Source organism: Hippichthys cyanospilos, chromosome 11, assembly GCF_059441005.1.
Source record: "Hippichthys cyanospilos isolate Australia breed blue-spotted pipefish chromosome 11, RoL_Hcya_1.0, whole genome shotgun sequence".
Classification (NCBI taxonomy): Eukaryota; Metazoa; Chordata; class Actinopteri; order Syngnathiformes; family Syngnathidae; genus Hippichthys; species Hippichthys cyanospilos.
Window position 1 is genome coordinate 14,796,454 of NC_142379.1, and position 12,190 is coordinate 14,808,643.

At 37.8% G+C, this 12,190-nt stretch overlaps 1 protein-coding gene across 6 annotated transcripts in view; it reads right to left on the reverse strand.

The window, feature by feature from the left end:
• Positions 1–12,190, reverse strand: part of LOC148416104 (rap1 GTPase-activating protein 2-like) — an 84,769-nt gene that overhangs the window by 39,748 nt on the left and 32,831 nt on the right. For 2 of the 6 annotated variants that reach the window (XM_088427486.1, XM_088427485.1), the window contains exon 1: positions 120–261. The exons of the other annotated variants lie outside the window; for them this stretch is intronic. The gene's annotated coding sequence lies outside the window, so the exon portion shown is untranslated. Of the gene's footprint in view, positions 1–119; positions 262–12,190 lie in introns of those variants that run through there. 6 annotated transcript variants of the gene reach the window in all.

Below are 12,190 nucleotides of genomic sequence, written 5' to 3' on the forward strand. Positions count from 1 at the left end.
GCCACCTAATGCAAATAGGGAGACAGATTGCCTCCGGATACTTAAAAGTAATTGTGTAAGCTAAATGTCAATTTAACATACAAAATTCCGAAAGCACATTTTAACAGGCTATCTCTCACCATTGTTTTTCTTGCTGTTTGACAACCCAGGCCTAAATCACAAAGTGTTCTTCAATTTCACTTCAACCAGTCAGCAGGCTGTTTTGCTAGGAGTCTTGAAATAAAGGTGGCTGTCAAACAATCCCCAACCATCCAACAGCGGGATGCCAAAAAAGCACTCATACCCCACATACATGCCTTTCGGCAATGCAAATAAAGCCTCAAGCCTCATCACACCAAAGCAACCACTTTTACCTCATTTGGTTGTCACAAAGAATTTCTCAGAAAAATGGGGTAAAGGTGAGGCGAAATAAAATGACTTAAAACAACACAACAACCTTTTAAATGAGCACATCGATCCAGGCCTCTTTTAAAAAGCTGATATATATATATATATATATATATATATATATATATATATATATATATATATATATATATATATATATATATATATATATATATATATATATATATATATATATATATGACTTTGAAAGCATTCATGCTCACAAATTCTATCTACATTTTAAATCACAAGATTGCGTTGGCCGATTGTGACCAAGGTATGTTGTTTTTCCAAGTGATATTTGCTGTACATATTTCACTGCTGAGCTACATAGTTGCCTATGAGGGTAACCAATTCCCTTTGGAGCTATAAAAAGCTTTCACATGTCTTGAAAGCAAAAGCGGCTGTGCAAAAACGACAACACACTGGGAATGCATACTATAGAGTCACTGACATGAAAAATAATTTGAAACAATGATGGTGGTTAAAATATCTCTTCTAATGAAAATAGTTAATTTGTAAAACAATAACTGGCTGGTCAATGATTAAACAGTAGTTTAAAACAGGATTCTCAATTCTTAAATTAAAAAGATAGCCATTGATTCATTTTCTACCGCATATCTTGTTCTTCGTTGAGTTTCTCTCCATCAACCTTAAGCGGGACATAATCCAAAGGCATAAATAGACAAACAAAAATGTACCCACCACATGAGTAATTTAGTTTTCAATTAATTTAAAATGCATGTTGTTGGAATAACATAACATGACATTTTTAACTTTGCCACACATTTGTACAGTGTTTCTCATTGTAGTTTTGATAATGTGACACGTTATCATGTCAGTGTCAAACTAGCTGTTGGCAAGCGGGAGGAACTGTCTTAACAGTCTATATTCATATAGATGTGACCGAATGAAAAATGATCCAGATTTAAATCTCCAATCAGGCCACAGAGGAACAAGAAACAGGAAGAAAGAAGGTTGATAGAATAAAATTTGTAACTGAAACAAGCATTGCTTCCTCTTCTCTCAGGCACAAAAAGACGAAGAAAACAACGAAAGCAAAACGTCCTAGTGAAGTCTCATCTTGCATGACATCTTATGATATTTTGAATCACCGTATTGGAATATAATTATACAATACAGTACATACATTTGATTTATTAGTGTTACGATGTTTTTGAGTTGGGTTTACACTGCACAACTAAACGGGAAATAAAAATCTGAAGTAACCAGTTGGTTTATCAAATATTCTGTCTATTTAGGTAAGGTTGCATTTTGTTTTAGGGCAGTTCTTGAAATCCCAGAACACTTTAGGTGGATGATTGTCAGTGGAGTAAACCGTATTGCTGATCTGTATATTTCAACACATAGTCACAATTAGTTCATCACAACACAACTTGAGATAGAATAATCATTTCAGGAATGCACATGGGGCCGATTTAAGTGCACATTGTACACACGAATACAGTACACACATACTTGTATCTGCTCAAATAGTACCAAGTCTTTCCCGGCACTTCACAGGCTCTCAAATGTCTCCCAAACAAACAGATGCCAGTCTGCAAACGTCACCTCTCTTTTCAGCTTTGACAGCCCAGCACATAACCATAACGCCATGTCACCCTCCTAAAAGGCATGCACACAGACACACTTGGAGAGAAAGTGCTTGGCCCAGCTGCATACAGGCTGGCTAAAGTGACCTTCACAACTGCTGCTGAGTAACTGCTTTATTCCCAAAACACGCAGACAATCACAAACACACACACACACACACCCCCGCACACACACACGCACACACACACGCACACACACGCACACACACACACACACACACACACGCGCACACACACACACACACACACACACAAAGAGCTCAGTTTTTCCTACCTCCAACTCAGTCCTTTTTTTCGATCCACCTTACAAAAATAGCATTACAAGCTGGGGAATACTTGCGAAATTCGTTTTCACAAGTACTGTATTAGTGTGAACAAGAGAAAACGCTGCTCATAATCAAGACACTGGTGTTTATGAAAAAGCTCGTTTGAAAATGACATATGCATATGTTAGATTAATTCTGAAATGCCACATATATGAAATGAACTCTAAAAGTAAGCACTGAATAGACCAGGGGTCAGCAACCTTTGAAAATTAGCATGCTTGAACAGTTTCCCTCTATACTGCATGACACACAATGCTCTGGCACTCGTTTTTTTGGGGCGTGGGGAGTGGTGGTGGTAGTGGGGCACTCAGATTAACCAAACAGCAGATTTGAACAATGCTCCAATCATTTCTAGCTGGTTTGCTTATTTCAAATTCAAGCCTATTACAACCTATCCATTCCTGTCATCAATGTATCTTTGCTGTATAAATCTGATCTTACTATGCTTGTTTGCTTTACGAGTTAGCAATTACTTAGTGTGGGCACTTGACACAACACAGCGAATACACATGGAGGGATGATAACACATTACCTACAGTTAAATATATGTGAGAGCAAGCTGTGATTTATGGTGGTGGAAAATGAGCATGAATTGCATGGAAGTGCTGCTCAATCATAAACACTTCCTCTTTTGGTTGTAATTGCTGTCAAAATGCAAGTGCATTTGGGTGTATCTATGCATGTGTGTTTTGTGTATGCGTATGTATTACTTGCAGTTAAAGGATGCGGTTACAGACTGTCCGCAGCCAAATGCTTAATATTCACACAACACATCATAGGCTGTGTAAAAAGTGGTCTGGATACACTTCAACATCTGACTTTGTCAGACAACAAAATGAAGTCAATTGAGTTTTATTAAAATTTCATAATCTATAAAACTTTATTTTTCATTAGCTCCAGGAGAATGAAAGTTTATTATGTAATAAGGGTCTATTGATGGGGCATTTAGAGCATTCGCATTGGTAAATAATTGTCAGAGTTATCACTCTTTCTACAGAAGTAGTTAAAACTGGTCCTACCTGCGGCACGCAACTATCTTTCATACCATCAAGATTCCTTGAACTTATACAGTGGGCAGATAAATGGTTTATACAATAAGTGTTTAAAAAGAGATAACTTATACTTTTTTCTATCAATAATACCCAAAAAAGATCCTTCATTCATTGACACAATATACACAACACAAATGGTCTTTTTAAAGGCCTTTATATTCCAACTTAGATTTATTATTTGAGATAGATTTAAACCGATTCTCCTCAAGGTGTAAAGTGCATGACAGGAAAACACACAGAGAAATTGTTTGGAAGCCAAGAAATTCCATATGATGCTACCAAGCCAATGAAATTTGGTTTCACATTGCAAGACAGAACACAAAAGTGACAGATGGTCAACAGTGAGCTATAGACGAAAAGAGAAGTTAGCAATGCAGGGAAAGGAGAGAGAGCGGTAAATAAGGAAAGGAGACAGGTGGGTGTGTGTCAGACAGAGAGAAACGGACTTAGACACGAATGCGTGGAAGATTATTAATGGTGCTCTCTTGGAACAGTGGATAGCGAAAATAAAACTTTCAAGTTGGAATGGACAGATTTATTCATGCTCATTTGTCCCACTTTGACCACAAAGCCACTGTCTCATATGTTCCAAGGTCGTAGCAATGTAAAAATAGCACTACAAGATAAAGTGCATTGTTTTTTAACTGACAAACCTGCTTTGATAATTTTCTTCACAGTCTTAGAGGAAAAACAACAAAACATTGCAAAACATGGCATTAAATTTTTCACATTGCATTCAAGTCTTGTTCTGACCCTTGACCATAATAAAAAAAATATATTTCATGTTTCCTCCCTTATCCATCTTCGTGCTTGGCTTTCTGTGACCGTCACATTTGATTTTGCTTGCCTCGGTGTCTCTTCAGACTCATTTAATACTCTGGCAACATTTCAGGGCACAGAGGACAAAGCTGTGAGTATTCTGAAGTGCACGGGCTAGAGTTTACACTCACAACCATCAGCACCAGCTGGCCGCCACAGCTTTCGAGCTACCCTTCAAGTAATTGAAATTTATATTTTTTTGGACAACTTGTCCATCCGTCCGTCTTTCCATCTATCTATCTATCTATCTATCTATCTATCTATCTATCTATCTATCTATCTATCTATCTATCTATCTATCTATCTATCTATCTATCTATCTATCTATCTATCTATCTATCTATCTATCTATCTATCTATCTATCTATCTATCTATCTATCTATCTATCTATCTATCTATCTATCTATTTAAGCATTTTTAAAATGTGAAAAATTAAAAATGTGAAAGATGCAAGATGCAAGTCCATTGAATGGACCAGAAGGGTATAATTCTAAAATATTTTTCTCTGAAATTTATTTATTGGAAAGATACAACTTTGAATGAAACGGCACATTTACAATGATGACAAGTTCTTCAATACATATGGAAAATAACATGAAAACAGTTAGATTATATCATTCCCTCTCAAATTATATTCATATTGAACAGAATCATAATCTCACTGCCGAATCACATCAAATGAAAAAATGTATGGATATTTGCTCAGTTTACAAATGCTACTGTCGCGATTTTATAATTCCACACATTTGTCTTGCCAATAATATAACAGCCTCATGATTTAGTGACTGATAGTGATTGTACTTTCTCACCAAAGCTGACAGAATCCAGTTACATTGGGTCGTCTGGCTTGTCTTTGTCACAGCCTTTCTAGCGGAGGCACCAATATTCCTACTGATGAATCATCCATCAGGTTTCGCTTTGGCCGTTTCCACACGTGGAGGGCTGTTTGTATTTGAGGTGTGTGTGTGTGTGTGTGTGTGTGTGTGTGTGTGTGTGCGCGTGTGTGTGTGTGTGTGTGCGCACACACACACCTGTGCATGTGCGTGGGGGTGTGCATCCTTAAAACAACTCTTTTTTTTTTTTTTTTTTTTTTCCTCGGCACCTCAGCCGTTCTGCTCTGAATCTCTCTGGACTGGTCATCTGCCAGTACCTTTTCACAGGCACTTCTCCTCGAGCACTGATTTCATAATCAGAACTTAAAACTTGATCGAGAGCATTGGTCAAATCTAGATCTAATTTTGTGGTATTACATGAAGAGAAATGGAAAATAGAAACCCATTACAAATGGTATTATAATACTGTCTTGTAATTGCAAATTAATACATGTTTCATTTTGCCTGGACATTTCACAATAACAATGAAAGTAATGTATTCTAGCCCAAGCAGAGCAAAATACAATGAATACAATTCTCTCCTAACTGGTCTTTCATAAGTTTGCTCTTTTCAATGTCTTTGATTCATAAGCAGGGTGGCTCGGTGGAAGAGTGGTTAGTAGATCTGCCTCACAGTTCAGAGTCCCGAGTTCAATTCCAGCTCGCTTCAACCTTCCTGTGTGGAGTTAGCATCTGCAAGGTTTGTGTTTAAAAAACAGATTGAGGTGCCAAGAACATCCTCAGTATAGTAGTCATATGTTTTTTAAATGACGTGTCTCTGCTGAGCTTCCTTTTGATCGTTAGAAAGCACCAATGCTTCTGGTTGTCTGCACATGGACAATACAAATGTTCTAATTGAGCGAGCACTTCTATCTTTGATTAATCCCCGTGCTTTAAAAAGTGCTCTGAGTACTCAATGCCAAACCAAATAAATCTATTTCTTTATCTGAATTTTCCCTTGATTAATATGTTATGAGCAACACACTCACACACACATACAAACACCGATATTTAGAATTAGAAATTGAAAATGCAGGAGGAATGGAAGTTATTATATTATGTTATTTTTATTATTATTATTGGCACGAAGTATCTAATGATAGTTGGTCAGCACCTTGTCATCCGCTTTGAATTGGGGGCTAGAGCCCAAAAAGCTCCTTTTATAAAATGGTAACCTTTACACACATTAGTTTGACTGTGGCTTCCCTTGATGACATATATCTGTAGTTAACCCAAAACGTTTTAATATAATGCATTGTTTAGTAACTTGAGACCCCAAAGCATGTTTGGACATTAATTTTTGAAGGCCACATTTCATGAAATTGGGGGGTATCAATGTTCGGATAATTGGTAAGCTTGTATTTCAAGAAGAAAATACCTAAAGAAAACCCTCCCTTCACCCCTTTCAACACTTAACAGTAAAGATGGGCGAAACCGGGCCTCATTCAAAGTATCAGCACTCACAATAGTGGCCGATACTACCAGTTTCTCATGGGGCTGTTTCACGATCAGGAAATAATGGCAAACATGTCTGATAGATACACTTTAACATGCATTTTCTGTATGAACAGCAGTTGAGTATTCATCTGTATCATCCTGAAAAAAATGGCATTGATCACCCTACTTAGCATGGTAGCCTTACAGATTTGCAGTGGTACTGCAGTGCAAAGATGAGTATGACACAGCTGCAGGAAGCAACTGTTGTCAACTACTGTCATGTGTGGAACAAAGTTTGGACTCAGAAAAAGACAGAATGGAAGAGGAAATGTAGATTGTGTTCATACAAAATAATCTAACATACCACAGTGAGCGTCAGAAACTCGACTCAGAACCTTGACTCAGAATCTCGACTCAAAAAACTTCCTCAGAAACTTGACTGATACAACCAGGAAGACAGCTTGACATAGCAGCTTGAGGGTCACTTTTCTGAGTCTCGTTTCCAAGTCAGGTTTGCGTAAATAGATGTTCTACTTTTCCACTTCTGTGTCCTGTCAGCTTCTGCGTCCAAACTGCACCTGATATGACACCCACACTAAAAATGCAGAAATGTTATGTTCAGCGATGAGCTGGGTTGGATCATGAAGTTAAAGTGTGGAGAAAATGAGCAGAGTGCTATGTTTGATTGCTGCACTGAATATATTCTTTTGGTGGAGGCAGTGTCCTCGGTTTGAGCGGCTTTTTCCATTGTAGCGAAAAAAAAAAAAAAAACGTAGCATAATCATTGAAAGAAATTGTTAAGGCAGAATGATTGAGATGGAACCAATGGCAATTTCACAGTGAAGGACCAAACACCATCTTCAAAGTGGACAACACTCACCAACAGAGAGGGAATTTTGGTTAACTTTTTGTTTGGATGTTTCGTGGTTGGTCATTCCTCCTGTCCTGAGTGCCCTTGCTCCAGAGTGTGCTTTCCTGCATCTGCGCTTCATTAGTCCTGATTATCTTGCATAATGTGCCCTCATTCTGTCTGAACATTGCCAGTTTCTTGCACTCAATTTTTGCATTCCAATATTTTTTGTTCTACGTTGCAAACTCCAATAAGGCAATTTTTATTATAAGACTAGCCTTGTTTTTTAAAAACAAATGTAAATTTGGACCTGTCCTTTTACGTTGGAGTCTTGCATTTGCTACTTGTACTTCTTGAAATGTTGTAGTGATCATACCTAACACAAACATGAGCACTGACTAAAAAAAATATACATTTCCCTTTGCCCTTCTGGATGTTCCATTTCATATGCCCTTATCCATCTAGACTGAACTGGGTGAAACTGGAATTCACTGTCATTTGACAAAACAAATTTGATTTTATTGACATTTTCCACATCAACTTGATGACTGAATATTATCAATAGTCGATGAAAAGGAGAACAAGAGTGGACCTAAAATGCAATCAAAAGTCACTCCTTCTGTGACAGGAAGCTAAGCATAACTTAGATCTATTGTATGTTGTGATTTTAATCATATTATTGTTACAGTGACCATGGTTGCACTGTGGTCATAAATGATCATCTTCTCTGTGACAATGTTGAGGCCAAAGAGGTAAGGCTGAGTACCTAAGATGAATTATTCCTTTTCTAGGAAATTGGGTTTGAGCTCAGCTCCAGCAGAGCGAGACAATCCACCTTTCTCTGATGTGCGCACTGGACAGAAGTCCTATGTGTCTGTTTGTATGAGAGGATGCATGTAGGTGCATGTGCACGCACAATGACACAATCAAGAGAGGAATATTCCTTCAGTTATATCGAGATTTAGTTCTGATCACAGAAAGGCAAAAGGACATCCGTTCTGTGATTACACTCCACACAGATGTGCCAGGCCGACACAGAGACTCTGTTGAAAAGCGTTGTGCTCCACTATTTATCAGATGCTTTCACAAATAAAGTAGTTATTGCATCTTTGCAATTTCCAAGACATTCAAAGTGGACACATATTGAATTGAGTTAATAATCTCAGTTTTTGTTTGTTCAGCTAAATCTCACCATCATTCCGCTACATCCCGATCATTAAACATCTCACATTTCCTTATTCTCAAATATTCACAGCTGTTGCTGTCATTTATTCAACCTCAGCATAGACTTGGGTGCACATTTTGTTAAGTCAAACAAGTCAAGCAAGAACTATGTGTGTTTGGATAAAATTATTAACCTCTATTTACTTACTGAAACGTACCTGAAATTGACCAAGAATAACATCTTCTGAAGTAAAGACTCATCTCAAGGTTAGACTTATTAGACTTTTCTAAACGGAAACGGACAAGGATTTATGATACAGATTCCATGCATGCACCATTTATCAAGTTTACCACGTATCAAGTTGTCTAATACCTCACTCTACCGAAGCACTCCTCATAGAGCTCCCTGAGGGACTGGTTGGGTGGACTCCCATGCACACTTGAGGATCGTGCTGAGAGTGTAGAGCTGGTCCCCTGTTCTACAACTACATTGCTCCTTCTCAATCTGAGGTTTGACTTCCTGATGGACCCTCCTTTCCAACACCACATGCCCATGCAAGTATTGAATAACCCCAGCAGTACGACTAAAAATCCATGTATTGTTTGAAAATCATTACCATAAATTATAAATTGCCACACGACCACAACAACAAATAAGTAAACAATAAACAATATACACATCTTTATTTGTACTTCAATCTTGATTTTGCATTAGGATTCCACTCAAATTTGAATTAAGCAGTAAAAAGCACAATAGATGTTATTTTAAGCACTCAGACGCGATCCAGTCCGTACCATGCCACCATTTTGACAGTGACGCTGACCAATAGCAGACCAGTATCTTAGGGAGTCGTGACGTGTCGTGCAGAAAATAAGAACAATTACCTAAAAACGCCTAAAGATGGAGACAAACCAAAACAAATTCAGCCAAACCCTTGGGTCATGACAGTTGTTTTTGTCGTAAAGAGGGGACGAGAAAATGTACAAGATCACGTCATAAGCTGAAAAATAACGTAAGGCAGGGACACCCTAGACCGAGGTTCCACAGTACTTTGCACTCGCAAGTTTCACAATTTGGAGTCACAATTGGTAATTTAGTCGAACTCATATGAAAACAATTAAAAGTCAACACAATTTAGTCGAACTTATATATATTGTTAAACACACAAAACACGTCTTTTTTACAGCAATCATACTCCATACAACTGTTATTATTGTTCGATATCACTCCAAATAAACCAACAACATCAAGAAATATTCTTGAGAGGCCTAAATTAAGCGATTTATCCAAATGAACAGTCACAAATCGTGCCAACATGTGCTTGGACAGTTCAAATTAATTGCACTTTAGCGAGTAGTGCAAATTTAACATACTCAGGTTAAAGTAGCCTACTTGCATTGTTGTTTTTGTTGTTTTAACACAACATTGGTAAATAAAGACTGATTGGTCCCTTCACGCTGAACCGACACTGGTCAAAATTTGGGTCGGCTTCAGTTTTGTAACTGCATTTCTCTTTTACATCAGCAGGCTCCTGTAAAACTACTCACATTAGCACCTTGCGACATTACCACAGCAATAGGTCAATGTGGAGCGTTGAGATGGAACAAATCGGACTTGGTCACTTGCGAATAACAGTGGACAGTAACACTTCAAAATCTTATTTGAGAGACACATTGGATATGCCTACAGTTTGAACATGGCCTTACTGTATGTCTCTGGTTTCATTTGTCATCTGCAGACTATCCCTTTCTCTGCTTTAAGCCACTCAAAGTCTCTTTTCGTTTTCTTTCTCATTTCCTTTAGCCTGTACAGCCACCTCTTTTTTCACTGATGCTAAAAAGACTGTAATTTGCAGCAAGGTTAGATCAAGTGTGAACCAAACAGCAATCACACAGCACAGCAAGAACCTTTTATTCTGTTTCCAGTGGCAACACATCGAGGCCTTAACAAGTCCAGATGAAGAAAGCTGGAAATTGAAAATAAAATAGTGACACACACATGCACACGCTCACACACTCATAGACTTCTCCATACCACTGGTACATGAAGACAGCAAACAAAGCTGGTGATGTAACACCCCCAATAAAACCCTATTTTGAGTTTGCAATCTTGATGGTGTTTACTACTGAGGTGTGAAAAAGTGTTTGCCTTTGCTTGTTAGATTTTTGCATGTTTGTCACACTGCAAAGCTTCTCATCAAATTTGAATATTAGCCAAAGACTAAACTTTTTAAATAATATTAAGGGATGAAAATAATCCAAACCTACATGGCTCTATGTGGAAAAGTTTATTTCTCCCTAAACCTAATACATAATTGGTTTTGCCATCAGTTTGTTAGGCTTCGTCTTTTGTTTGATGGGACAGTACTTACTCTGCTTACCGCTGTGTTCAGTCAGAACAAAAAATACTACCTTGTGCTGTGTGTTGCAATTGTCCTGTTCAAGCGAGCTATGTCCTTCCGACCAAGCTGCTTCGTCGTTCAAGTCAGAATCAGTGTTTCATTCTGAGACAGTATTTTAACGGCTGACATCAATGTTAAGTACAGAACTACAAACACTCCCAATATTTGCAACATTCCTGGAGCTACCATGTAAAAACGGACATTTTTCTCTTATCTCTGTAACGAAAACGACTCACTTGTTTATGTTTACATTTGCAATTTTCTTGCAGTCTGTTAAATATATCAAATCTTTAAAAACTGGAATACTTATATTGGACATTATTTTATATGAAAATTTTTGCTAAAGTGTCATCCTGATTTCATTGACGAATCAATTTCGTGAGACATCTTGTCTCCTGGGATTTGTGTCTTGTCCCACCCCAAGCAGTACAGCAATTTTCACTGTAGAAACATTAGTGACATTTTAGACAAATCTCTTCTTATAATCTTTTCTTATAAATCATTGGTCTAAACCACAAAGTGGCATCAGAACCACAGAACCAATGTTGCTGAAACAGCACATTTTGGTCGGTCTGGCTTGTCAAAAAAAGTGATCAGTAGGAACAGCATCTGTGTCAGGCTATTAGCATCAAAGTCTGCATAGTTATTTACATCCATTAAAGTGGCTTTGACAATACAGTAAATTCAAACGCTTTCACCAGTCACAGCACACTTGAGCACTACCAGTTAGCATCTAATTTATGCTTAATACTGCAATAATGCTGGAGGCCGAGCCACCAGTAAACGCATGCAAGATGCGACACACAACATCAGTGTAATTAAGTTGTCTATGTACTACCCTATACTGGCGATTGAACATCATTTCAGAACGTTGTGTTTATATTGGGTGTCGGAACTTGGGAGCAACAACTTGTGCAGTAGAGAAAAGAGTCAATGGTCATTTTGTGACACGCTGCTGTAAAAAAATTCAAAATAAATCAAACCAGGGGATTCATGTGATGTACATTATTTGTTATGTAAAAGCATATTTTGAAGCATTGTCTTGCAGAGCATTAACAAGCAAAACATTCTTTTGAATACTCGCACTAATAATCGCACTTCTGGCCCAACAAGCTAAAAAACTGCTGCTAGATAAGCTCAATTCACACACAAAAAAATATGGACAGTTTCCTGTATTGCGTCAAATCAGATTTTGCAATTGTATTGTGCAGACAACAGGATCGATCACTGACTTTGCACCTTTAACTAAGGGTCAACAAGGTTTGCT